The sequence below is a fragment of the Heterocephalus glaber genome, unplaced genomic scaffold, assembly GCF_053883595.1.
Source record: "Heterocephalus glaber isolate CG9 unplaced genomic scaffold, H.glaber_assembly_v1.0 deba00001504, whole genome shotgun sequence".
NCBI lineage: Eukaryota > Metazoa > Chordata > Mammalia > Rodentia > Bathyergidae > Heterocephalus > Heterocephalus glaber.
This window is the reverse complement of record NW_028258324.1, coordinates 74586455-74613881: the sequence shown is the minus strand read 5'-3', so window position 1 is coordinate 74613881 and position 27427 is coordinate 74586455. Positions and strand designations below refer to the sequence as shown.

At 42.2% G+C, this 27427-nt stretch overlaps 1 long non-coding RNA gene across 7 annotated transcripts in view; it reads right to left on the bottom strand.

The window, feature by feature from the left end:
• Window positions 1–362: 362 nt before the first annotated feature.
• Window positions 363–27427, bottom strand: part of LOC110348928 (uncharacterized) — a 47379-nt gene continuing 20314 nt past the window's right edge. The window contains exons 2-6 of one of the 7 annotated variants that reach the window (XR_015441085.1): window positions 6261–6377; window positions 4882–4965; window positions 3324–3505; window positions 2792–2891; window positions 363–2006 (exon numbers count right to left, since the gene is read on the bottom strand). This is a non-coding gene — a long non-coding RNA (uncharacterized LOC110348928). Of the gene's footprint in view, window positions 2007–2028; window positions 2892–3323; window positions 3506–4881; window positions 4966–6260; window positions 6378–27427 lie in introns of those variants that run through there. The other 6 variants (XR_015441081.1, XR_015441083.1, XR_015441082.1 and 3 more) reach the window with 6 other exon arrangements.

The following is a 27427-nucleotide window of genomic DNA, read 5'->3' as shown; positions in this document are numbered from 1 at the left end:
TTGTGTCACAGTTAGTAAGACGAATTAAAAAGAGGACTAATTTTTACAAGTGAGAGATATTTGTTAAGATTATGTGACTTATGTTTTTTAAATCACAATTTATAAAGTTAAGAAGCTTTTTAAAGATAGTTGCATACAATGTTAATAAAGATAATATAAACTGGACAGCTTGGATTATAAGTACTCCTTTTAAAGAACATGTCATTTTAGTGAGCTTTTTTAGCTATCAAATCAAAGCAATTAATATATATAATATGAAATATTCAATCTGTTCAGTGAGATATGAATGGATATTGAAATAAATATTTTTCCTACCTTAGTATTCATGAAAAATGAAGTGTTTATTAAAACTGAACTGCTTCTATAAAAGTTAAAAACACTTAACTCCCAGGTATCCAGAGAGCAGCTGGATGACTTGTTCTGAACAGGAGGTATCCCGCCCAGCCCTGTGTGTTGAGTGTGATGGCTTAGAACGAAGATGTCCCCTACGGGCTCCAGTGTGTGGAAGGGGATTGGATCATGGGGCGCCATACTCACCAGTGGATTCATCTGTTCGAGAGTTTAGAGCTGAATGTGCTGTTGGGAGGTGGGGCCTGGTTGGAGGAGACCACTGGGGTGCAGCCTGAAAGGATGTACTCTTGTTCCTGTCTCCTTCTGTCTTCTTCCTCTCTCTGCTTCCTGGCTGCCATGGTGTGAGCAGCTTTCTGCCACCAGGCCCTTCCACCATGCTGGTTCTGTCTTAGAGCCAGCTAACTATGCCCTGGACCTACTGAAACCATGAGCCAAATAAATCTCTCCTCCTCTAAGTTGAGGGTGTTGTATATTTTGTCCCAGTGATGGGAGATTGGTAAAGACAGTAAGACCCTGGCTTCCGAGGCCTGTGCAGATGTTGCCATCAAGTGGAGGGGTGGGCGAGGTGACAGTTACAGACCACCTCAGGAAGGGGCATATATTCCATGCATTGCTGTGTAATGGATTCCTCAGACACAGCCGCCCAAACCACCAATATTCCTTACCTCACGGCTTCTAAAGCCAGGCAAATGGCCGTGGCTGAAACGGGCTGTAGGCAGGCTGTCCCCTGGGGCTGCACATCTGGAGGGCTCACAGGACTATCCCCCACTGGGGACCCTCTCCCGATGGAGCAGCTGGCCTGCAGAGGGTAAGCTCTGAGAGAGCAGGCTGGAGGCCAAATCTCCTCTGAACCCCACATCTCCAAAACCACATGCCACTTTTTCTGTGTTGTTCTATTGTTGTTAGATGCAAGTCACTAAATCCAGCCCACATTTGAGGGGAGGGGAACTAGGCTCTGCCTTTTGACATTTTAAGCAGCCACAGTGCCCCCGCTAGTGTCCACAGTATGTTCCTAGCGCTGATGTTTAAGACATAGACCCAAATGCCATGGATCTCCAAACAGTGGAGTATGAAAGTACCAACAATTCTGCGTTTTCAGAGAGTGGGATCTGACGTGTCAGGGCCCTGTCAGAGATGGGCCTGTTTGATGGCAGCAGTATTTTGTAACATCCACACAGCCAGCTGAACTCATAGGAGCATCCCTAGCCAAGCAAGCCTACTCCTGAGAGCTGGGCTTGTGACAGTGCGTGCTGGGGTGGAAGCAGGGTGACAAGGAGAGAGGACACCGAGGGCCCCGAGGACACTGTTTCTGGACAGTCACTCCAACACGCACCACACTACCAAGCTTTGCTTGAAGAACTGACGTTCACTCGTCAATCCTTAGGTGTGTTTATATTCGGGGGTGGGGTTAAGCTACATGAGGCCATTCGCTCCTGGCTGTGCTTCCAGGAAAAGGGAAGAAACAATTAAAACTGCTCCAGTTTACTGACTCCATTGTGATGTTTCCAAAGCAGCACAGAGCAGGGAAATTAAGGCATCAGTTTACCGAGTTGCACAAAACAGAATTCTTTTAAAATGTATTTTCCACTGCCACATTACAGGGATAATTAATATCCAAAATGATGATGTTGAGTGTCTGTCAGACTCCGAGGAACCTAATGAATAATTAGAGAGAAATAGTTTTCAACAGGATTTCATGCTTGGCGCAGTTTGAACCCTAACACTCCTGATAGATGGTCCCGGGTGACTGCCTAATTCCCCAGTCATGTGAGTGTACCCCACGCCAACGCTAGCCCAGGAGTCAGCACAGGGAGACTCCAAAGCCACCTTTTTCCTTCTGGAGCAAAAACTCAATAATTTACTTATAAAATAGAAGTGTAAAAATGATGTTAATAATAATTGAGATAATTTAATTGTTGAAATTCAGGATAATTATAATAAAGTTACAATACTAAAATACTGTTCTTATAACTGAGGCATGGTGCTGTGATTTAGACTGGGGTGTCCACAAGGCCTCATGTTTGGGAGGCGACTGAATCACGGGGTGCCTCACTCATCCGGGGATTACACCCCTGAGGAGTCCATCTCTGCCTTGCTGTCAGGAGGCGGCGCCTGGCTGGGAGAGACCGGCCCTGGGGAGTAACCTGGACGTCTCTCTCGCGAGGCTCCGCCCTTTGCTCTCTGGCTGCCATGATGTGAGCGGCTGTCCTCGTCCAGGGCCCTCCACCATGCCGTTTCCGCCTTGACGCCAGCCTGCCATGGACTGTACCCACGAGCCAGAGAAAACCTCTTCTCCTTCGCGAGGGTGGGGCACTGTGGGTGCTGGGTGTCTAGAACTGTGGGTGTCTGGATCTGTGTCCCAGAAATGGGACAGTGACCAAGACACACGGGCTGCCCTTGCGTATTGCACCTTGACCCAGAGCTGATGCCAAAACATTACCCAGGCTGGGGCTTCCTTTCCTACTCCAGAGGCCGCCGCGTACTCCAATGAGACTGCACTCTTGTCTCTTGCTGCTCCTGTGGTTGGCTGACATACTGCCCTATTTGGAGAAAGTTCCAAATCAACGTTTGTAAAGCAGCAAATCAAGTCTGATGTCTACATTTGACAGTTGAGAAATTGATCCCAAAGGTGATGTGACTTGCCCAAAGCCACATAGCAAGTGAGGTGTAGAGCACCAGCGAGGGCCCGAGATGCTCAGTTCCCAAGCAGAGGCAGTTGGCAACATCTCCTGCCACCCGAGGCCACTAACAGCTAATGCAAGCTCTCCACTCAGCACGGCCAGAGAAGCCTGAAAATGAGGGCAGACAGAAGGAAGGAGGTGAGATGGGAGTGAGGGAGGAAGGAAAAGGAAAAAGAAGGAGGGAGGGAGGGAGGAAGCGGAAGGGAAGAAAAGGGAAGCGGGCAGGGAGGAAGGAAAAAACACTGAGGCATAGTATTTCAACAATGCATTTGACTGACGAAGTTGAAGTACCACGTATTCTGTCGCAGATACCTGAACTGAAAGCATTTCAGTAGCTTTAAGCAGCTTTAGGAGATTTTGAGGGTCTCTGAGTCTCAGGGATAGGCAGTCTAGTCATTAGATCGCTTCGTAACTGTTCCTTCAGCATGGAGGCTGAGTCTCTCAGGCAGCGTGGGCAGCTCAAGGTCAGCCTGCTAGGAAAAGGGGACTGACTGTGCAATACCTGGAGCCTCACCACCACCTCCTCACCCACACCCCCAGCTGGGCCATGAGGAAATAAACTGCAGAAGGGACCACCCCACTCCTAAACATTCCCACACGCGCAGGGTCAGGGTCCGAGAAGAGACACTTCCTGACTGGTGAGGACGGACTTAGATAGCATGGTCTGGGGACAAGGTGTGCTCACCACACTGGGGTCTCACTGCCTCTCTCCCTCTCCATGGGCTGATTTAGAGGAAACAAATGCCCTTTAAAAAGGCAGCTTCATGTAGACCTTTCAACTCAAATTCAGCTTTGATTAATATTTCGTTTTGTATCTCTTTCCTCTTACACTGAAAAATCTTGGCTTTTATAACATAACATTTCTTTTCTCCTAGTTCAGAATGACATATTGTTCTTAGTTACATACTACTATTTAATTACATGGAACTCAACTAATCTCTTACAATTACATATTGTCTCAGTTCTGAGCTACAATATTGTATTAAGAATGGAGTAAAGTTTAAGATTTCTTGCTATTCATTTATCCTTAGATCACAGCCCACTATGTGTGTATAATGAGGATACTAAAATAATCATTTCTCTATGTAGCTGTTGTTGCCACATTTCAAGTAAAGTAAACTCATTTGTCCCAATTTGTTTTCCATTTTAAGATTTTATTTTTATCTTTTTTATTTCAGTGTGTGAATACAGAAAACATTTATGTGGCCCCAAAGTTAGAAACTGTACCAAAAGGTAACCAGACTCAGTGTCACTTCCAGCCCTCTCCCTTTATTCCCTCCACCTCCTATAGAGAACTATTCTTGTTGCTTCTTTTTGCAAATGTAAGCGAATACCTCAATGTACTCTTAGTCCTCCTTTTTTCTCCCCTTAAACCCTAAACATAGCACATCTCATGAACTGCTGTGTACTCCTATTTTAAGTTGAAAGATATGTTCTGGAGGTTATTTCAGTTTATAGACATCTCCTCTGCATCTCTGTAACCAACTGGTCTCCGGTTCTTGTATTTCCTACAGTTTATTAACAGACTCGCCTACTGGCCGATGTTTAGGTGCTTTCTAACCTTTTGCTGCCACAAACAATGTTGTGTTATTTAACCTTGTGTAAATAACCTAGTGAAGACATTTTTTCAGGGTAGATCCCTAAAATAGCAGGGTCAAAGCTTAACACATATATAACCTTGAATTTTGTTCAGTTTTGTCAAATTTCCTTCCCTGGCATCATCCCCTTTTGTACTTCTGCTCTCAAGACAATGTGGCCTCGAGCTTTGTCTTTTTTTTGTTGTTAGGGAAACCGAGCCTCACTTCACAGATAAGGAGCAGCTCACTCTGCTTTTTCTCTTTGTTCTTACATTTATCTCTGCTCAGGACCCCTGCCAAGGTTTTGGCTTCTCCATTTCTTTAGAGCTCTTTGTGTACTTGCCCTGTCTGTGAGACTGAAATGAAAACAACAACAACAAAAATCAAAGGACGAAGCAGAGTCTAACAGTCTCAAAGCTTGGCAGAGTTGACAAGGCTTGGCCCCTCCGCCTAGACCCACGAAGGTCCACTGCGCAAAACGATGAACTGCTGAAACAGTGCTGCCTGTGCCTCCCCACGTCTTAAACGGTAAAAGCAACATTTGCCTGCACCTCCCCGTGCTGAGTTCTGCTTCTGGAAAATTCTGCTTGCTTCCCCGCCCTGCCCAAAGAGCAGGATAAAAATGAAAACCAGCTTAGAACTGGGGCTCAGACTCTGGAAAGTGACTTGTGCTGGGCCCGCTAGCAAAGAAACCTGCCTTTCCCTTCCTTTCTCCGAGTGCTGCTCTCTCCCTCGGTCTGCCTGCCTCGGAGTGCTGTAACAAGGTAACCTGCAATGTCTTTCCTTTCCTTGTCATTTTTGTTCCGTGCTGGGGATTTGAACCCAGGGTTTTGCATATGCCAGCCAAGGGCTCCACCACCGAGCTAGAGCTCCGGCCCTTGCCGTTCATCTCCTGACTGCGCTTATGTTCTTCTGTTTGTTTTGGGCAGTAAAGTGTATCAGCCCTTCCCAGTTTTTGTTCCTGCAGTTTGAAAGGCTTTTGGCCCTCTGGGTTATAAAGTCTTTCACCTGGGCAGTACTCCTTTGATCTCATCTTTTCTGTTCGGGTCTCTCTCTGGTGTGCAGGGAGTTTATTTCAGGGTAAATTCACTTCATCTTTCCAGATGGCTTTCCATTTGTCCAGGCACCATTTATCAAAGTCCATCTTTTCCTCAGAGGGGAACTTGACTTACTTTTAGACACTAACTTGAAATAATGCAGCACACGGAGACAAGGGAACAGATACCTGAGGAGAGAGATGAGCTCCCCAAATAGATGCCGCTCCTCTCCTGGGGGTGCAGCTGCTGCCTCCCTCTCCTCTCCTTCCCTCAGCACTGCTGTCCTCCCCGGTCTCTGGGGCCACACACTGCCTGACCTCTCGTGTTCTGGGAGCCTGGCTTCTGTGCCCTGTGCCACCCAGCAGCATAGGCCCTGGCTTCCAGCCGGGTTCACCTCACGGGCACTGCCAGAGCAGAGGCCGAGAACAGACTCCAGGCCTCACTTTGGCAGGGCCGAGACACGCTCCATAGCTACCTCTTCAGTGAATCAGCCCCGCCCTATTGGGGGCTGATCAGACCTCCAACCACCTGACCAAGGGCATGGCGGAGGATAGCAAAAGACAAGACAAGATCTTTGTTGCATGAAGGGGCCCCAAGACAGTCAGAGCTCTTACCAGGCTGAGACGCTGACTCCTGGAGCTTGCCACTCTTTACTGAACACACAGCTTCTTGGAGGGGCCAGGGGCGGTGCAGGGGACAGCAGAGTGGACAGCACTGACGCGAGCAGGGTCCTAGCAACAAGAGAATGAGACTGTAGCAGGAATAGCTCATGGATTAATGGGAAATTTGTTTTTTCCCATAGATTAATTTTTACTTCTATAGAAGTTTTGCATATGAGTCATGCTGCCCTGAGCTGCACTACTATTGTCTTGGCATCCGTGATGTCACAGGGTTGCAGATCACTGAGGCCTCCGCTGTGACCAGTGGTATGGGGAGTTGTTCTGTTCCCATGCAACTGCTGCTCTTCAGGCAACCACTGCAGGCCAATAGGCAGACTCATATGAAAAGCCAGTTTATGAATCTGCAGCTCGCTCAGGTGGTCCCTGTCACCTCTGAGCTGCAGCTCTTCTGGGTTCTGATGGGCCCTGCCCCTCCTTCACTCTTGCAGGCCTCTGGAGAATACTTCCCATGCTGGCCCCCAGTGCCCATGCCTCTGTGAGGAGGCCCTCCTGAGCCTTCTGGAGTACACCCTCTTCTCCTTTGGTCATGCAGACTGCCAGGGCCTCACTGATACCAACAGTGTCACAAATACATACCAACCCATCTGTCAAAAATGTAGATGACATGTGTAATCCTATCACTCTGGGAGGCTGAGGCAGGACTTAGTGAGACTCTGTCTCAAAATTTTAAAAAAGTAAAATTAAAAAGAGCTGAGGATGTAGCTCAAAGTGAAACCCTGGGTTCAATCCCCAGTACTACACACACACACACACACACACACACACACACACACACACAAACTTCCTTTCTAGTATTGCAGAGTCATCCACTCCCCTGGGGTACAAGGTATGGAAGGCAGAGGCTGATCATGAAAAGTGGGAAACAGGGAAAGCAGCCTCTATTCCCTCAGAAGTCAGTTCTCTCATAAACATTCCCGTTCCAAAAGGGAGGATACAGGAATAGACAGAAATTGGGCCAAAGCAAGACCAATGTTCAGCGGCTGTTGCCTGAAATTCTTGTCATTCCTTGGACTGGTGGGTCCAGTCCAGGAGCCTGGGCATGGTAGGATTCCTCAGAGTACCACAGCTAACAGGATGTCCTTCCTCAGTGAGAGATAAGAGGCGACTTGTGGGAGCTGAGAGGTCCCACAAGGTGTTGTGTGCAACCCAGAACAGGAAAGCTGGTGGCGTGGGGTGGGGGTGGGGACAGGCAGCCAGAGCAAGGCCCAGAGTCTGAGCCCTGGCTGAGGGCAAAAGAACATGATGTCCCAGAAGAGGCAGAGAGCATGAATTCACCCTTCCTCCACTTTTTTTTTTCTTTCAAATCTCTGCTGTCAGCAGATAGGGAGATGCCCACACACAACAGAGAGGGCAGATCTTCTCTGCTCAGGCCACTGATCTGGAAGCAATCTCTTCTGGAAAAACTCTCCCAGATACACCAGGAGATGATATTTACCAGTGAGCTGGGTACCCCTTAGCCCGGTGAAGTTGACCCATGTAGTTAACCATTACATTGAATTACCCGGTAGTCACATCTCTCTGCTGTCTAACTTCAGTTACTCTTCAGTTATAGCCCCTTGGGCTCTGGAACGAGACAGCAAAGTTTAGGATTCTGATGCAATCACTTCTCAGCAGGGTAACTTATAGAGAGACTGGATTTTTGGGGCCTCAGATTCTTTATTTTAAAGTGGGGATAATAATAGCTCAGCATCCGTAGGTTTATGTAGGGATTAGACAAGTTTAATATATGAACGGTGGGAAAGAAATGTGAAAGTTGTCAAAGTCAAAATGGAGTCACTTTTGTCAACCCTATACCTCCCCTGCCTCCCCCAGAAGTAAATAAAGCTGAGGGGCTATGAAGGGAGGGTTCTGACACATGATTGCCTGATAGTCACTATCCCAAAGATTGCTGGAATTACAATCTTGCAGAGAGGCCACTGCAATCTTATACTAAAAATACTTCCACAAGGGCATCTTCCTGGGAACTGTCTGTTTAATCTTGAACCAATGTCACTCTTGTCATTAATCAGTATGACTGCGGACTATTGTTTGAAAATATCTGATCTTCCTCATTTTTTGCCCTTAAAAACTTTCCCTAGTATATCGGTCACTTCCTGTCACTGGGACACAGTACTCAATACCCACAACTTAAAGGAGGAGAGGTTTATTTTGGCTCATAGTTTCAGTGGATTCAGTCTATGGTCAGTCAGTTTCAAGTCCGAAATAGCATGGTAGAAAGGTCTGGTGGAGGAAAGCTACACATTCCCTGGTAGGTGGAAAGCAGAGATAGAAGGGAAGAGCTGGAGACAAGAACACACCATTCTGGGTCACACCCCAGTGACCTGTCCCTTCCAGCCAGGCTCCACCTTCAAACATAAGACTTGGGAAGGTGCATTTTAGATCTAAACTAGATATAACATTTTTAGCCTGGTTCTCAAAAGACTCATGTGCATCTCTATGCAAAATGCATTTAGTCCATCTCTAAGAGTTACCAAAGTCCTAACCATTCTGGCATTGCTGAAAAGTCCAAGCACAAAGTTTCCTCTGAGACTCCAAGCAAGCTCTTCACTATGAGGGCCTGGAAAAATCAAAAATAAAGATAAATGTTGGTGATATACAATGGCATAGTGTAAACATTCCCATTCCAAAAGGGAGGAATACAGAAATATAAATTGGGCCAAAGGGAGATCAAAACCCAGCAAGGCAATCATTAAATCCTATAAATCCATGACCAGCACCTGGGGGATGTTGTGGTGAGATGTGAACCCTAAAGGGACTGGATGGCCCCACCCCTATGGCATTGCCCAGTTGCAGCTCACATGGCCTCTCTCTTGGGGTGTCTGCTCACTGCCGGCATCTTTCCTCAGCAGAAGATCCATGTTCTTAGTACCTCCAACTTCTAGGGTCTCCACTTCACTCTTATAGCTTCACTCACTGCCCTATGAGGGGCACATTGCCCAGCCTCCCAGGCCTTCCTTTGAAATCTGGGTAGAAACTGCTGTGATCCCATAACTCTTGCATTATTCATGTCTGAAAAACCAAGACCATATGGATGATGCTAAAGTCTCCCACCTGCTTGAGGAGTATCCTGCTGTTATGGATTAGACCTAGAATGTCCCTCACAACACTCACACACTCAGAGGCAGAGATTTTGGAAGGTGATTGGAACATGAGGCACTGCACTCATCAGTGGATTTACCAACCTAGATCCTCCCTTCTCTTTCAGCTTCCTGGCCACCATGATATGAACAGCTTTCCTCCATCAGTTGCTTCTATCATGCCATTTCTGCCTTGGAGCCAAGCAACTATGAACTAAACTGTGAGCCAAAAGAAAACTCTCCTTTAAGTTATGGATGTGAGATACTGTGTCTTACCAATAAGGAAAGTGACTATGATACCTGGTCCCCCTAGACCATGGCCATAGTGGCCATTGAGTGCCTGGATGGCTGAGCACTATAAAATGAGTCCCAGAAAACCAATTCCCTAGATAGCCATTCTTCAGCAGGTATCCCAAGGACTCTTCTCAAAGGAAAGTTCTAGTTCTGAACCCTTGAATCTGCAACAGGTGAGATCTTGATGATTCTCAACATGCCTTAAAGCCATCTTTCCTATTGTCCTGAAATGAAGTACTTGTCTTCTTTTTAATGCTAATTTTTTCATAAACCTTGCTCTCCATGGTCCCAATTTTGCTGGCATTTCCTTTCCAGAAAAACTGGCAACTTTCAAAATCATTCAGCTGTTCTCTTTTCTCATGATTCTCACTGTAAATCTCCTTAAAAACATCTAGAAGCATCTGTGTCACATCCTGAACACCGGGCTACCTTGAAACTTCCTCCACCATCCTTAGACTCAGTCTCCAACATATCTTTGCAAAGTATCAAGACGTGGGCACAATATAGATAAATGTTTTGCCAGAACATAATATGCCATGCCCAAGTTGCCAATAAACTCCTCATTCTCAACTGAAACCTCATAAGCCTGGCCTTTACTGTCTGCGTTTCTATAAGCATTCTGGTCTTCTGGACTCTGAACAGAATATCCCATCAATCTCTGCTTACTCTACTTACAGAATTCTAAGGCTTCTCTAGCCTGAATCTCCAAACCTTTCCAAATGCTTCCCACAAACCAATTCCAAAGGCTTCTGAACTACATGAATAAGTACAGTCACAGCAATGGCCCCACTCTCTGTACTAATTTTCTGCATCAGTCACTGCCTCACTAGGACAAAATACCTGGCAACTGCAACTTAAAGTAGGAGAGGTTTATTTTGGGTCACAGTTTCAGTGGATTCAGTCCATGTCAGTTGGCTCCTATGCAGAAACCATACAGTGGAAGGGTCTGCCATGGAGGAAAGGTGCTTACATCATGGTGGTCAGGAAGCAGAGAGAGGAGGGAGAAGCTGTGGATTAAAATATACTCTTCCATAGCTAAAACTTGGAAGCAGCCCAATAACCCATCAACTGGAGACTGGATAAAGAAAATGTGGGTTTTTTTTTTTTTTATAAAATAGAGTACTACTCAGGCATAAAAAATGAGAAATTAGAGGCATTTATAGCTAAATGGATGCACATTGAGGTGATACTCTTAAGTGAAATAAATAGGACACACGTGTAAATAGCAAATAGTTTCTCTAGTATGAGAAACTGAAAGTGTAAATAAGGACTAAAAGGTATAATAGATAATGTGAAATAGGAAGAAAAGGGGCAAAGGGGAGGGGGAAGTGGGAGGGGTAGGGGAAAGGAAAGAAGGGAATGGAATTAATATGAGAAAAGGAAAAAATGGAAACAAAATCTTTGTAAATAGGGAGGGATAGAGGGGTTGAAGGGAGGGCAGGAGAAGGGGAAAAAATAAGAACCAAGGGAGTATGTAAAGGTGCAAATTTCCAATGATGAATGTCATTATATTGTGCACCTAAAATGTACCAATGAAATTAATTAAAAACAACATACTCTTTCAAGTCACCCCCCCAGTGACTCCCCTCTTCTGACCAGGTGCCACCTCCAAACATGAAACTTTTGGAGGACATTTTAGATCTGAGCCATAACACCTGGCCCAACCTCTTTGAGTATACCTATAGTTTATTTTGGCACCTGTATTCCCTTTTCAAGGCCTTACCACCTCCATTGAAGTGCTCTGCTTTTCTCACATGAATGTCTTTATTCTCTGGAGAACCTCCGAATTTTTTAATATTGACAATGGTGTTTAGCATGGTTGTAACCTCAACTACTGCTATTCTCATTAAAGACCCTTATTCCTTGCTCCACTTTGACTACTGTGCTTTCCTCATTATCATGTCCTTCCATCTCTTTTCTGTAGGGAGCGAGCCCCTACTATCTACTTTTCAGGGCCAGGCTGAAACCTGTCTCCTCCTGGAAGTCTTCCCTTACCTATCCAAGTCCAAATTCTCTCGCTATCTGGGCTCCCTACCAAATACAGCTAGCTTTATTTACATAACTAAAACATTAGCCTTAAAAGCATTAAGTAAATATATACTTATTATAGCTTCTCTTATTTTTCCCTCTGAGATTTCATGTAAGTTAAGGGGTGGGGGTCTTATCTCCCTAGGGTGGAAACACTGGGCTGAAGCTCAAGACTTGTGACACCCTTCTGAATGAATGCTGTGAATTCTTCGGCACGTATTCGGGAGAATTATTTCACCTGCTCTCAGGCTCCCGACACAGGACAGATCCAGTAAACGAGGAGGTGAAAGAGTAGACCACAGCACACACAAGATTTAAGCAAAAAATGAAAGCAGGTAATAGAAAGAGTAACAGATACCCACACACCCGGAGTGAGTGGGTGACAGGCCTGGCCTCAGGCTGTTTAGACCTAGAGCCCATGACCTAAGACACTGTGTTAATTATGAGTCAGTTGTGGTAGCCACTTCTTTATTCTATACATATTTATCTAGTGCCTACCTTGGATCAAGTGGACTAGAAAAATAATTATTGCTTGCTTTTCAGTTTACACTGCCTTCCTTCTAAGAGGTAACTTATTTAATTCTTACAGAAAGTAATCTGTGAGGTAAACAACATTATTCCCATTTTACTGAGGAGGAAAGTTAAATTCATGGCAGTCATTTACACAGTATCCCTACCTACTGGAGCCAAGACATTAATCTACATGGCCCCTGTCTCTATGGGGTCACCTCTCTGCCTCATAGCAGAAGTTTCTTCCTCCAAATGTTTGTCTTCCTTGAGTTTAAGCTCATTTCACCTTCCTCAAGGCTGAAATTCAGGCTGAAAAGTTAAGTATCAAGAATGCATAATCTATTCTGTCTCTAAGAAGGATGGAGTAATGATTTCTGAAAGTATATCCCCCCTATAAAACAATGAAACATCAGCAAAAGCTTAAAATAAAACCTTGTAAATTAACTGAAGGTTTGTTCCAATCTAAAGCATGCTTATTTTGGAGAAGCAGCTGAACCAAAAGAATGAATGGGATTTGTGGCATTTTAATCTACCCTGATCCTATCCTCATTTCACTAACTACATGATAGTCTTGAAAATCAATAGTCTTGCATCTATAGCCATGAAAGCCCGCAGTCTGGCAGCCACTAGTGGAGACAGAATGGGACCGGAGCATCCCAAAAGTCCCATTCCCAGAAAATCATTATTTGATGCATCTGGAAGCCCACTCAAAAGTCCCTTCTCAGGTCTGTCTTTTTTTTTTTTTTTAACCTGATCCAGAGTCACTGTGCAAACAGCCATACGCCCAAGGAACTTGCCAAACACATTCAGTGATAGTTGTTTAACATCAAAGCTATCTAAGTTATTAACTCATTTCAAGGTAACAAGAGGCTGACCACAGAACTGAAAAGGAAAAACTGGAGAATGAAATGCCCAATGGGCATCTGTAAAGCTCCTACATATTACGGAGAATCCAGAACTATACATGCACATGCAAGGCAGTGTGCAGTTCACCCCTGAGTGAGCTGGATGCTGTGAGCGAGCAGAAAACAAAGACGAGACCAAATGCAAACCACCCACCCAGACATACTCCAAGTCCCACGGGAAATGATGTGAGAAGAACTTAATCCAGAAATATGAGGAAATCACTGTCCAATAATTAGATGATTTCTAAGCTAACCTAGCAAGTACTTGAGAGGTCAGACATAACAAAGAATACAGGCATTACAGAATTAGATTTTAAAAAATCAAGAATAAGGAGCTGCAGTAGCAACCACAGATAATAGCAAGAACACAGAAAACCCTGGGAAGAAAGGTAAGAATCTGATTTCTAGACTTTCCGTATTATACTGTTCAAAATATCCACATTTCAGCAAAAGGTTGAGTCACAGGAAGGAGAAAATACAAGAAAGTGTGGCCTATACACATAATTTTTTTTAAAAAGCCTTTAATAGCAACTGTCTTAGTTACTTTTTCTTGTTACTGAGACAAAATATCTGACACCTAAAGTTAAAGGAGGAAAGGTTTATTTAGCTCACAGTTTGTAGAAGTTTCAGTTCACAGTCGGCAGGCTCCAAGGCAGGGTGACATGGCAGAGGGGCATCGCAGAGCAGAAACAGTTCTTGGAAGGAAGAAGGCAGCAAAGCAGTGAAGTAGCAAAGAAGGAAGCAGTAAGCTACAAGCAGCCCCTTTTCTGTTCCTTGTATTCTATCCAGGCTGCAAGCCTGAGGGCAGGTAGCACTCACACCCAGGGTGGGCCTTCCCATTATCCACACCCAGAACTGTGCCAAACCAATCAGTGGACTAATCCTGCATCTGTATCCCAGCATCACACATTTAATACCAGCATCACACACTCTAGATCCAGGCACCTCTGCAAAGCCAGGCACCTATGAGCACATGGGGCTTTGGGGGACACCTAGACATGAGCCAGAGCAGCAATTTTGCTTTGAAGAAGCACAGATATTGGACTTACTAGACAAAGACTTCAAATCAGCTGTTAAAAATAGTTCAAAGAAGTAAAGGAAACCATGTCTAAAGAATTGAAGGAAAGTGTGAGCAACATATCTCACCAAATATATATAACAACAAAAACAGAGATCATACAGAATCAAATGGAAATTTTGGAGGCAAAAAGTGTAATAAGAAATAAAATAATCAGGAGAAGACTCAATATTTGAAATGGCCCAGAAGAGCTAGTCTTCTAAATGACATGTCAATTGAGCATATTCAGTTTGAGAGCCAGAAAGAAAACTAATGAACAAATATTAACAGTATCAGAGACCTGTGGGACATCATTATGGATACTAAAATATGCATAACGGGAGAGTCAGAAAGAGGAAGGAGAGAGAGAAAGTGAGAGTGAGTGAGAGAGAGACTACTGTAAAAAATGTGGCCCTAATATGCACATCAACTAGATTCAACAAACTCCAGCACAACAAACCCCAAAAGATCCACATCCAGACACATAAGAATCAAACTGTCAAAAGTGGAAAAGAAAAGACTGTGAAGACAAGACAGAACAAACTCAACATATATACAAGATCCTCAAGAAGATTAGCACCTGACTTCTAATCAGAAACCATAGAACTCAAAAGGCAGTGATGAGCCAAAAGGCATCACTTCACAGTGATGAAGGGGAAGAAAACTGCCAAACAAAGATTCTATATCTAACCCAAGCTACCCCATGAAATTGAAAGAAAACTCCCCATGAAAATGACAAACAAAAACCAAGAGAATTAATCACTAGTGAACCTGTCTTACAAGAAATACTAAAACGAAAGCACACTAGACAGAAATTTGAATCCATGTGAAAACACAAAGAACACTGGTAAAGATAAACACATATGTAAACATAAAGCACTATATGAAGGCATTTTACTTTTTAACTCTTCCATCTAGTTTAAAAGACAACTGCCATAAAGAAAGATAAACTTGGGTAATTTGTAGGAAAATGGATGCTCCTTAAGATCATAGTGTTAAGTGAAATAAATCAGACACACAAGGTTAAACATTGCATGGTTTTTCTTCTATGAGAAACTCAATATATAAATAATGAGTAAAATAAAAAATAGGTAATAGGAAGTAGGGAGGTAGATATTTTGCAAATGGAAAGAGGACCAAGAGGTGGAGAGGGGGGAAGGCAGGAGAGGAGAAGAGGATTTAAAAAAAAGAATTAAGATGTGTTATGTACATGTGCAAACTCTACAAAAGGAATATAAATATTATATACTACAAACATGTACTAATAAAAAATAACAAATAGCTAAGGTAAAAATTATAAATTTGTGTTGAAGGGCTAAAATGTATAAAGATGTAAAGGTGGAAGTAATTAAGCTATGTTAGAGCACAATTTTTGTACACAATTGAAATCAAGTTAATGTTAGTCCACTCTAGTTTTAAGTTGATAAGCACAATGCTCAGGTAATCACTAAGAAAAATAATCTAAATATAGTAAAACAAACAAGGTAATTGAAATAATATCCTACACAGTAGCCATTTGACACAATAGAAGGCAGTAATGGAGGAACAGAGAACCAAAAAATTAACAAACCAGGCAGAAAACAAATAGCAAACTGACAGATGCAAATTCCACCTCATTTGTAATTACATTAAATGAAAATGGTGTACATATCTCCATCAAAATGTATAAATTGGCGGAAAGGATGCAAAAACATAACCCAACAAAATTCAAGGACACAAATAGGCAAAAAGTAAAAGGGTGGGAAAATATATACCATGCAAACAATACCCCAAAATAGCTGAGGTTGCCATGCTAATATCAGACAAAACCCAAATAGTTACTAGTGAAAAAAGACATTTTATAATAAAAGATGTTCTCTCAAGGATATATCCACTATAAAAATATATGTAGCTAAATACATAGCCGCAATATGCAGAATAGAAGGGAGTAATGGGAAATTCAACAATTATATTTGGAGACATCAATACCCACTTTGAATAATGGATAAGGTAATTAGAAGATCAACCAGGAAACAGAAAACTTAAGCAGTACTATAAACCAAAGAGACCTAATGGATGCTAAATGACCATCCCAAGCAACAACAGCAACATACACTTTCTTCTTGAGTGCTATTGGAAAATGCTCCAGGATGTACCTTACTTGTGTCAGGCCATAAAATAAGCCTCAGTATATTCACAAAAATTTAAAACATAGAAAAATTTTCTCTGATGACAATGGAATGAAGTTAGAAGCAATAATAGAAGAAAATTTGGCAAATTCCTAACCATTTAGAAATTAAGCAAATATTCTTAAATAAGCAATGGGCAAAAGAAAAAATAGAAAGTAGAAAATCACTAGACATGCATGAAAACACAGTGCTGAATATCAAAACTTATGGAATAAAGCTAAGGGTCAGACTGAAATGCATTGCTCTAAATGTCTATATAAAAAAAGAACAAAAACATCTCATATCAATTATTTTCCAACTTAAGAAAGTAGAAAAAATGCAAACTAAACCAAAAGCAAACAGAAGGAAAAACAAGTAGGTATTTCAGTGGAAATAAATGAAACAGAGAAGAGGGAAACAATAGAAAATATCAAAGAAACAAAAAGTTGGTTTCAAACAAAATTGGCAAACATTTACTAGGTTGACCGAATCTCAAATTATTACCAGGAATGAGAGAGGGGTCATCACTGCTAACTTTTCAGAAAGAAAGGGAGTAAGGTAATAATATGAACAATTGTATGACAAAAATTAACATCATAACTAAAATGGACAAATTATCAGAAGGGAAAATACAACTCAAGAAGACATCAAAAATCTGATTATATTTATAACCTGTAAAGATATTGAATTAGTAACTTTTGAAGCTTTCCATAAAGAAAAGCTTATACCCAGAAGGAATTCCATGAAACCTTTAGGGAAGAATTAGCATAAATCCTTCCTAAAGTCCTAAAAAATACTGCTGTGCCTCTTTTGGAAAATGTTTTTGCTATTTTTCAAAATATTAAGAAAAAAGAATGACTACTGGCCTAGAAATTCCACTCCTAGATACATACCCAAGGGAAATGAAAACATATATTCACACAAAAACTTGTACATAAATTTTTACAGTAGCACAATTCATAATGGCCTAAAAGTAGAAAACAATCCAGCTGTCTACTCATTATCTAAATAAATAAAAAGTGGTATGTCCACAGAATGGAATATTATTTAGTCAAAAATGAGTCAAGTATTGATATATACTGCAACATAAATAAGGCCTGGAGGTATAGCTCAGTGGTACAGCACATGTCTAGTATGTGCAAAGCCCTGGGTTTGATTTCTAACACTATAAAAAAAAGAAAGAAAGAAAAAAAAAAAACCCAAACCATAGATAAATGCCAGATACAAAAAGTCATCTAGCACATGACTCCATTTATATGAAACATCCAGAAGAGGCAAATAGCCTGTCAAGATCAATGTCCCCCAAAGGCCCATATATTAAAGGTTTAGTCTTTTTGCAGGACTTGGTGCTATTGGGAAGTGGGGGAACTACTAAGAGGTGGAGCCTAGTGAGAGGAAGTGACATCATCAGGGAAGTGGCCTTGAAGGGATCTTGGGATCCCACCCCTTCCTGTCTCTCTCTGCTTTTGGCCACCATGAGGTGAGCAGCTTCTGCCCTGCACTCTCTCCATGATGTTCTGTCTCACCACAGGCTCAGAAGTGACGGGCCAACAGACCATGAACTGAAATCTCCAACATCGTGAGCCAAAATAAATCTTTCCTCTTCTTAAATCACTTATAGATACATATCACCCTGGGAGTGACATGTACACTCACATGAGGACAGAGAATGTCACAAGAGTAGAGGAATTCGAAGGTGAGGGGAAGCTGGATAGGAGGTAAGGATTTTTAGAAATATCGTAGAGAGGTAAAGAATTTAGGGGTACAAGATGAGAATAATAACAGACAATGGAAAGGAAACTCCTCAGAAAAATGGGGGAAACCATGGAGCTAATGAGCAGAGCAATCAGGGTATCAGTTCTAGTCTTTTAGAATGGTTAGAAAAAAACAACAACAACAGGAAATAAGACTTTAAAAGACAACAAACAGTAACTTGGCTGTGGTGGTAGGGGGTGAGTCATAACAAAACACTCAGAAATGATTTTGCAGAAGTTAACTCGTCAATGCAAAGCAAGACTGTCATCCAAGGGTTCCTGGGTAGGAATTAGAGCAGGGCTTATAGAAAAGTACATATGTAAGAATTAAAGTATGGGATCATTATTTTCCAGGTTTTGGGGCTGTATTCTTTCCCCATATCCCCAAGTAATTATCATAAGGCAGGTTCTGGGTTCTGACTGTGTTAATTCAGCTTATTTTCTGTTTGATAAGTTGTGCGCTGCATCAGCATCCACGTAATAAATGAGCAATCTGCTGTCTCTGAAAGAAGTCAACGGCCTCAGACACGCCAGCGGAAGTTATATTCATAGTAACAAACACCTGCATCACTTTCCTTTCACAAGGAGCACAGTGGATCCCCCTTAAGGTGGCACTTTTTGGTAAAACGGAAAATAAAGCGCTCATCTTCATCCCTTGGCCCTCTGATGTACCAGCAAGTTTCAAATACTATGTACTCACTTGTACGAAAGCTGTTTTCCAGTAAATGTATGTTTGCAAGGGCAGTAAAACTAGGTGAAATGATGGAGGAAAAAAATTGGATGAATTTAGGACAAAAGGACAGCACGTACTGCCTTTCAAAGGATTTTCTTCATGTCTGCCCAATCCAAGTCTTCAAAAAATAATCATCTACTATGTCTTACTTACATTGTTCTGTTACAAAATTTGTAATCTCATACAGATGAAAACTTTACGCAAAACGATTAAACAAACTAGATAAAAGGATGTGTAAGCGGGTGCCATAAGCCGTGACATAAAACTACAGAATCCCGCCTCTCAGCACTGCTGCTCTGTTTAATTGTACAGTGCCAGTGCTGTCTACGACACACTGAAAGGGACAGCATCTGCGAAGTGCAGGTGGTAGACTTGTGATTTATTACAAGTTTTGAAAGATGGAAGTAAAAATGTCTTAAGAGAAGCTTTTTTTCTATCTAGCACAAACATTCCCTAGGGGTAGGTGGCAGCTGTGGCAAAGTCATTAGGGTACAGGCAAGATGAGGAATTCCTTGAGAACACGTTTCCTCTTCCTCAGCGTGGTGCAGGTCTGCTGCAGAAACTTAACGCGTGGAAAACACTGTTAGGATTTCCAGCCATGCCCCTCTTCGCTCATTTCACATTAAATCTTCCTTGCCGAGCTCTTAGTAACATCTAGGCAGAGCCCATCTTGTACCAGAGCCGTTTAGTGATTATCACTTAGTCCAGTCAGGTTTAAAATTTATGCCATGCCTGATTCAAACAACTCTTCCCTCCACAGCACAGCCTAGACCTGGTTGCTGTAACACCACGTCCCACCCTTCTTCCCATTCTACTCTCCCGTAGTTGAAAGCAGGCCACAAGCAAGCAAGAAGGCACCATTTGTTTTTACAGAACTAAATGGAACAATCCTTTCTTTTGAAGGAGATCCAAGTTAACAGGAAGACGCCTCATGTTCTTGGGTTGGAAGATTTAATCTTGTTAAATGACAATACCTCAAATTGACCTATGGACTCAGTGCAATCTGTCAGAATCCCAGGAGTCTTTCTTGCAGAAAGTGACAAACAGATTCTAAAATTCATGTGCAAATGATCCATAATCACCAAATATCTTTTTAGTGAGTCACAATAGTTGTACATCTTTATGGGGTGAATTATAGTAATGGATACATGGATACAATGTCTAGTAAAGAAATCAAAGTAGTATATATTTCCATCTCTTCAAACATTAAGGATTTTTATGCTTTGGTTATTTCATACTCTTCTAGTCATTTTGGAATAGATCATAGTTTTTTAAACCAATATTTATCCTATTGTGCTATAAAAAACTGGAAATAGTTATTCTTCTCCAGGTTTTGGTGCCCCTTATTGAGCTTATTTCTGTTCCCCTTCCCTCCTCCATTCCCAGCCTCTAGTGACTTCTTTCCATTCTGTTCTACTATGACACTGGTTTATTGGCTTCCACAAACAAAGAAGAACACGTGGTACTGGTCATTCCATGTCTGGTTTATTTCACTTAAAACAATGCCTTCGAGTTCCATCTTTGTTCCCACAGTTTGCAGGATTTCATTCTTCTTTATGGTTCAATAATATTGCACTGTGTATGTGTACCACACTTTACCCCCAATACATATTTAGTTATTGTAAATAGTACTGCAATAAACATAGAAGTGTAAGTATCTTTTTGGTATAAAGATTTCATTTCCTTGGATATACACCCAGTAGTAGAATTTCTGAATCATATGGTAGTTCTATTTTTAGTTTTTTGAGGAATCTCCATACTGTTTTCCATAATGGCTGTCCTAATTTACATCCCCACCAACAGTGTTTCACAGTGTACAGTATAAACAGTTCCTCTTTGTCTGCATCCTTGCCAGCACATAACAGCTATCTGTCTCTAAAAAGTAAAACAAAAGTAGGGACTCACATTTTCTGATTTCCAAACTTGCTACAAATATACATAATAATTAAGACAGCATGTGAAACTGATATATATATATATATATATATACATATTTCATATATATTTATGTGGAATGGAGTTGAGGATTCAGAAATCTTTACATTTATGGCCAATTGATTTTCAACAAGAAAGCCAACACAGTTTAATAAGGAGAAGTTGTCTTCAACAAATGGTGCTCAGACAACTGGATATCCACAAGTGAAAGAATGAAATTGAACTACTGTCTAACACCATACCTAAAAATCAACCCCAAATTAATCATAGAATCATAAATTGAAATGTAATCATTTTGGGGGATAAAATATTCTAGGGCTGGGACTGTTGTTCAGTGGCAGAGAACTTGCTTAGCATGCACAAAGCCCTGGTTCAGTTCCCAGCACTACAAAAAAAATCCAAAATTCCAATATCATTAGTGATGATGTTTGTGTAATTCCATGGATCAACAAAAGCCCTGGGTAGTATGCTATGGGTAGATTTCACAGTTGGTGAATGAGAGTTCCATAAACCTTTAAAAAGATTTTCATAAGTCGAATATTTATATAATCATTCTAGAGTTGAAGGCTTTTCTAATCATGTCACCAAAGCAAAAAAAAAAAAAAGATTTATATAGTTGATTGTGAATTATATTAACAATTCCTCTACTAAAATATCATTAATAAAATTTAATAAAATACAATGTTTATAATAGTTTTTAGTTTACCTTTCATTGCTATAACCAAATACCTGTAGTTGGGTAATTTATAAAGGAACGAAGTTTATTTTGGCTTATGGTTCTAGAAGTCCAAGAGTGTGGTGCCAGCATCACTCAGCTTCTGGTGGAGGCCTTGTAGCAGGACAATGGGCATGTGCAGAAAAAGGAGAGGGGACAAGAGGCTGATCTGCTTCATAACAACTCACTTAGTGGTAACTAATCCAGTCCTATAATAGCCGATGCATTCCCTTGAGACCTGATCCAGTGTCTGGAGAAAAATATCAATTCCAGTCAAAGCTGGTGCCCCCCACAACCTAATCACCTCCCACTGCAGCCCACCTCTCAGAACCATACAGGGGGACCAAGCTTCCAGCACATGAGACTATAGGGGAAAAATCATCTCCCAACCATAGCAAATATCAATAGGTAGAGAATAGCTAAAATCAGTAAGAAAATTAGCAACACTCAACCTTATAGAAATAGTAAAGGACATCAATAGACAATTCCCAAACTAAGAAATAAAACTGGCCAAAATATATAAAATTATCAGATTCACTGATGGTCAAGTAAATGCTAACTAAAGAACAATGAAATAATTTTTTTTAAATTGTTGTATTGGTAAATATTTGAGAGTAGTACAATACTCGTGGCTGGTGACTGTGGAAAAATAGGATCTCATCTACTTCTGGTTGGACTGTGACAGAGTAACTGTGCTGAGGGCAATCTGACAATATAAATCTGTGTTTGTCAGCTTTCCATTACTGGTACAAAGTACCTGAAATAACCAAAATATAAAGAGGAAAGGTTCATTTGGGCTCATGGTTTTGGAAGTTTCAGTCCACAGTTGGTTGGCACCATTGCTTTGGAACTTTTAAAGAAGAACATCATGGTTGGAGATGAATGGTGGAACAAAGTGCTTTATGTCACGGCAGAGAGAGAGAGAGAGAGAGAGAGGGAGAGGGAGGGAGGGAGAGACAGACAGAGAGAGAGACCAGTGTCCTATGATTTCCTTTAAAGACATGCCCTCAACGACCTGGTACCCCCATGAGGCCCACCTGGCAAAGGTTTCCATCTTCCAGCAGCACCAAACTGAGCACCAGTCTTACAGCCTTGGGAGCCATTCCAGATCCAGACTATAGCAAAGTCAAATGCTTAAAAGTGTGTAACTACTCCAAGAAAATCCCTTTTGAGAATTATATCCAAGAAATAATGTGAGAGATATTCAAGAGGATATGGAAAATCTTACTCATTGTGGATTCCAGTGAAAAATTAGAAAAAAACCTAAGTGCCTAAGAACAGATCAGATGAATAAATGCAGAACTGAACATCATCTAGCCATGAAAATCGTTCAGAGGGCCTGAGGACGGAATTGCTGGATGCTTATTGAGCATCTGTTCACTCGTTTCATTTGTGGAATTCCATGGAGTCTTCAGCCCCAGCAGCAGCCAATCCCCAGCCCCTCAGACAGGGTGGCCTGGATGTGAGTGGCTCATGGAGAAGCATGGTGTGTAACACAGGTCACCGGGATGAGAACAGTGTGCCCGCGGGGTGGGTACTGCTCCTGGAAGCAGCCTTCTCTCCTTGGCCTTTGTCCCACCTGGACACAAGGCCCAGGCATTCATGTACATCTCCAAGCTCCCTGAATATGAAGCTGGCACCAGAAAGAGATGAGAGGGAAGGGCCAGGCATTTAGCTCAGTGGTTTCGCCACCTGCAGCGCAAGCGCAAGGACCCAAGTTTGATCCCCAGTACCAAAAAAAAAAGAGATGAGAGGGCTTCAGGGAGAAGCAGCCAGAGCCATTGGACATACCCAGTCCCTAAGCATGCTTCTTCCAAATTTAAGGCTACAAACCTATAAATTTCATTATCATTTGAGCTGGATTGAAAGAGATTTTTCTGGAATTTTCCACCATAGCCCATTTATAGATTTACTCTATCCTTTTACCTTCTATGAAAAGAAAAAAGAAAAAAAAAGAGGGAAGAAAAGAAAAAGAAATCCCAATAGGCTACAAGTGGGAAATGGCTTTAATTTTCTTCCTGTGTCTTTTAAATACTCCCTTGTGTTTCCTTTTCCCTGCCCTGGACACCCCAGGCAGACACTATGGGTTTTTGGATGAGGAGGAAATTCAAAGCATATGTGCGCTCAAGTGGGAAAAAGAATTACATCTTTATTTTCACTCACCTCTGACAAAAGTGAAATCACATCAGGAACAGTGCAGTGAGGTCCCTGGACTACAAATACTTCTTATGCAAGAGCCAGGATCGGACCCTTGCCATCACAGAGGGCATGACAGTTAGCCCAAGTTGTCAGGAGAGGAGAGGCCACACAAACACTACCAGCTGGCGCAGAGCTCCTTGCCCTTTCCTTTGTGTGCTTCCTTTCCCCTGGGCTGACTGGACAGAAGACAGGTGAGGGAGGACAGGCGGTCCTGGTCACTGAGTCCCCCGTGAGGTGACGGTCAGCACAGGCCGAGGCCACTCAGGTCGGTGGCTGCCGTTGGCCACCAGTGCTCTGCACCTGGGAAAGAAACTGGCCCTGCCTCCAGCTTCACGCCCTGGGCCACAGTCCTCAGATTCTCTTCTTCTGTCTATGTCATGCATACTGTACCAGTTTCACATCTTTCTCAGGAAGCGTGATATAGGTTTCAGATTGACTCCAGGAAGCACAGGGGTCACAAGCTCTGTAACGCTCTACTCCAAGTAGAAACATGTCAACCATTTTCCTTTACATGGAGACACAATGAGGTCACATGGATTTGTTTTCCAGAAGTCACATAATGATTCCAATAAAGGGTTCTCATCCTTTACATATAAAAGTTAAATCCTAAGGGCAAAGCCTGCCTTTCCATTTTTATCAGTATTTTTTGAACAAATCCTTAGAAGAGAGTATATTCTTCATCCAAAAATAAATGAATCTTTCAATTCTAAGAGGATTGGATCAACTCACTTTAAGAAGTGCAGGCTGGGGATTTAGCTGAGTGGTTCCACCGCCTGCCTTGTAAGCGGAAGGACCTGAGTTCGATCTCTGGTACCAAAAAAAAAGAAGTGCAGCAGTAACCACCAGGGTTTCCTTCTGTGTCCTGCTCTTCTCCAAGGGCCTCCGTCAACTCCTCACATGTTCTTTGTTTGTTTGTTTGTTTTTTAATGAGGACAGAGATGCACAGGAATTAAATCTGGAAACAGCCATGTTCTCAACAGTCCACAAGCCTGAAGAAGGGAGGGTATTAATGGCACCAGGTGTGCATTTCCCAAACTCAGTAAGCAGGGCTCCCATTTCCAGGGGCCTATGTCTGATCCAAAACGAGGGTGGAGTTGTTAAAAGGATGCAGCCAGCATCAGAGGTCTGTGGCTTCCTCACATTCATTCCCTTTCCTGTCTTCCCTTTATCAGTGTTTCCTTGAAATCACTATTGTGTCAAGTCAGAATGTCCCTGGAGGGCTCCTCCTCCCATTACTCCCTCTGGCCTACTAAAGGGAACGTGTTTGACTCAGGCCAAAGCAATCCTTTGCTCCCTCCTTGAAATAAGGGACTTGAGGAACAGAGACTGAGAACTGGTTTGATCCATGGGCCTGGCGGCGCCTGTCCATATTCTTCTGGCTGGGAGATGGAAGCGGAGATCTTTCTAGGCCCCAGGCTGGCCTGTGCTCCTATCCAGCCTCCCACTCATTCTGGGTCCCTTGCATCCTCCAGGACATTTCTTCTACTTGTGATGCTCAGTGGAAGTTATTATGCATTGAAGCCAAGAGCTGAGCTGATAGAGAGACCTCAGTGCCTCACAGATTCCACTGTGAAAGTGGCTATGTTGTCATTTATTATGTGAGAAATTTTAGAGATCTCAAAAAACCCAGACAGTCCCTAGTTCTTACCTGGAAGATGTGTATTCAATATGGATCTTTCTTTCCAGAATTATAAATAAGTATTTTTATGCACTTTAAATTTGAGCTTTCTTCTTTCTCTTTGGCCTGCTAGTCACTCTTCCATCTAGGTAAAACCAGTCATCAGAACACACAACTGCTGCTGTTAAACAGTGCTTGGAAGAACCATAAAATAACTTTACAAGTTATATTGGCAATAGTAGCTTAAAATTGCCTGCTTAAAGTGCTGCAGTTTGGGTCTCAGATGTCCCCAAAGGCTCCAGTGTTAAAGGCTCAGCCTCCAGCTTGGCACTGCTGGAAGGTGAGAGGTGCGAGGTCTTCCCGTCCCCGGAGGGCATGCCCTTGAGGGGAGGAATGGGATTCTGTCCCGGCCTCTTCCTTGATTTCCTTTCCCACCAGGAGGACAGCAGCTCTGTGCTCAGCTCTGCATTCCCTGCCACGGTGAGCTCCTTACCACAGGTCCGGAAAACAATGAGGCCCAACCAGTACGGCCTGAAACTTCCAAAACTGTGAGCCAAAATAAACCTTTCTTACCTCAGGTATTGTTAGAGTCATGGAGAGCCGATTAGCATAGGAAAACTGAACTGTCGAGGTCAATATATCCTGAATAAGCACATATTTTTTTCTTTGTTCATGGTGCTAGAGACAGAACCTAGGCAGGGCACTATATCTCTTAGGTAAGCATTCTACCACTGAGCTATACCCTGAGCCCTAAGATGTTTTTTTAAAGCTCATGGGAATAGGTAGGGCATCAAGGCACAAGGAGAGCCACGAGCTAATGTGAAAACTGATTCAAAAAGATTGAGGCCCCAGAGTAAGTCCTCAGGGAATGAGCAGTAGTGTGGATCAGGATATTTCAGTCTTTGGACAATAGGATACTCTGCAGCAATGAAGAAGAACATCTACGGGGAATTGCAATAAAAGGGATTAATGTTGAAGGAAAGAACCCAGACAATGTTCATGTTCTTTATGGATCTGTTCATGTGAAGTCCAAAATTAAGCAAAGTAAACTATGGTGCGAGTGGAGGGAGGTGACTGAGAGCGGGGAAAGGAGGATTCTGGGTGCTGTGAAGCTCGCGTCTCCCCTGGGGAGGAGTCGCATTGCCGTTCACTCTGTAGCAAAGCATTGGGTGGTGTCCTTTCTGTGTATGGATTTTAATAATAAATTTTGAGAGGGAAAAGCAATTAATTCCTCCCTCTATCCCTTCTTTTTTTTTTTTTTTTTTTTTTTAAAAAAGAAATATCTTGGTTATCAAGAATGGTAAATCTTAAGCAATTTATTATAAAGAATTCATCGGGCTTCTCGTTTAGGGTTCTGTGCCTTCCTTACCATTTACCTTCCCCTCTCTTTCTTTTTCAATACTTTTCTAAGAATGTATTGCCTTTGTTAAAAAATACAGTTTGAATAACTAGCAAAATCCTCGGTACTGGTTGAGCATAGCTTCGATTCTGAAAAGTAGTTTAAATGTAACTGTATTATACAAGCCATTATTGTGAGTAAAGTTGGATAATGCTCTCATTGTATGGAACAGGGAAGGCTGAAATGTTTAGCTTTACACTGCCCAACTTAAGGATGTTTGCACAATATAAAGAAGTTGTTCCACGTGCCCTTAGTGTTAAATATTAATATTTGCAATACATTTTGTTCTAATAACTCCAAAGAAGCAATAACAGGCACAGATAACAAGAATACTAATGTAATTTTAAGTCATTTACATGTTAAGGAACACTTAAATTTAAAATGATGCTGTATTTCTGTCATATATACTCAGGGATTTTAATTCAAATCCTGGTTTGTGTGCTATTCAGAGTGCAAATACTGGTTTTGGAATTAAACCTATATTTCAAGCCCTAAAGAATAATTCAAAAGGAAATATTTAATTCCCCTTTGTTTTCTTTCTCTTGGGTGCATAGAGAAGGCTTCCACTTGCATAAGGGCCAAGCTTCAGTGGTGGTTGAATCTGGAAGAGGAGGCTGGGTAGTGCAGCTTATGAGACACGTCGTCCTGGATTTGGGGAACTGAACTGTTAACTAAACCTGGTAATTGCTCTTCCATAAGTTGTTAAAATGGTTAAGAATTCTTCTAAGCG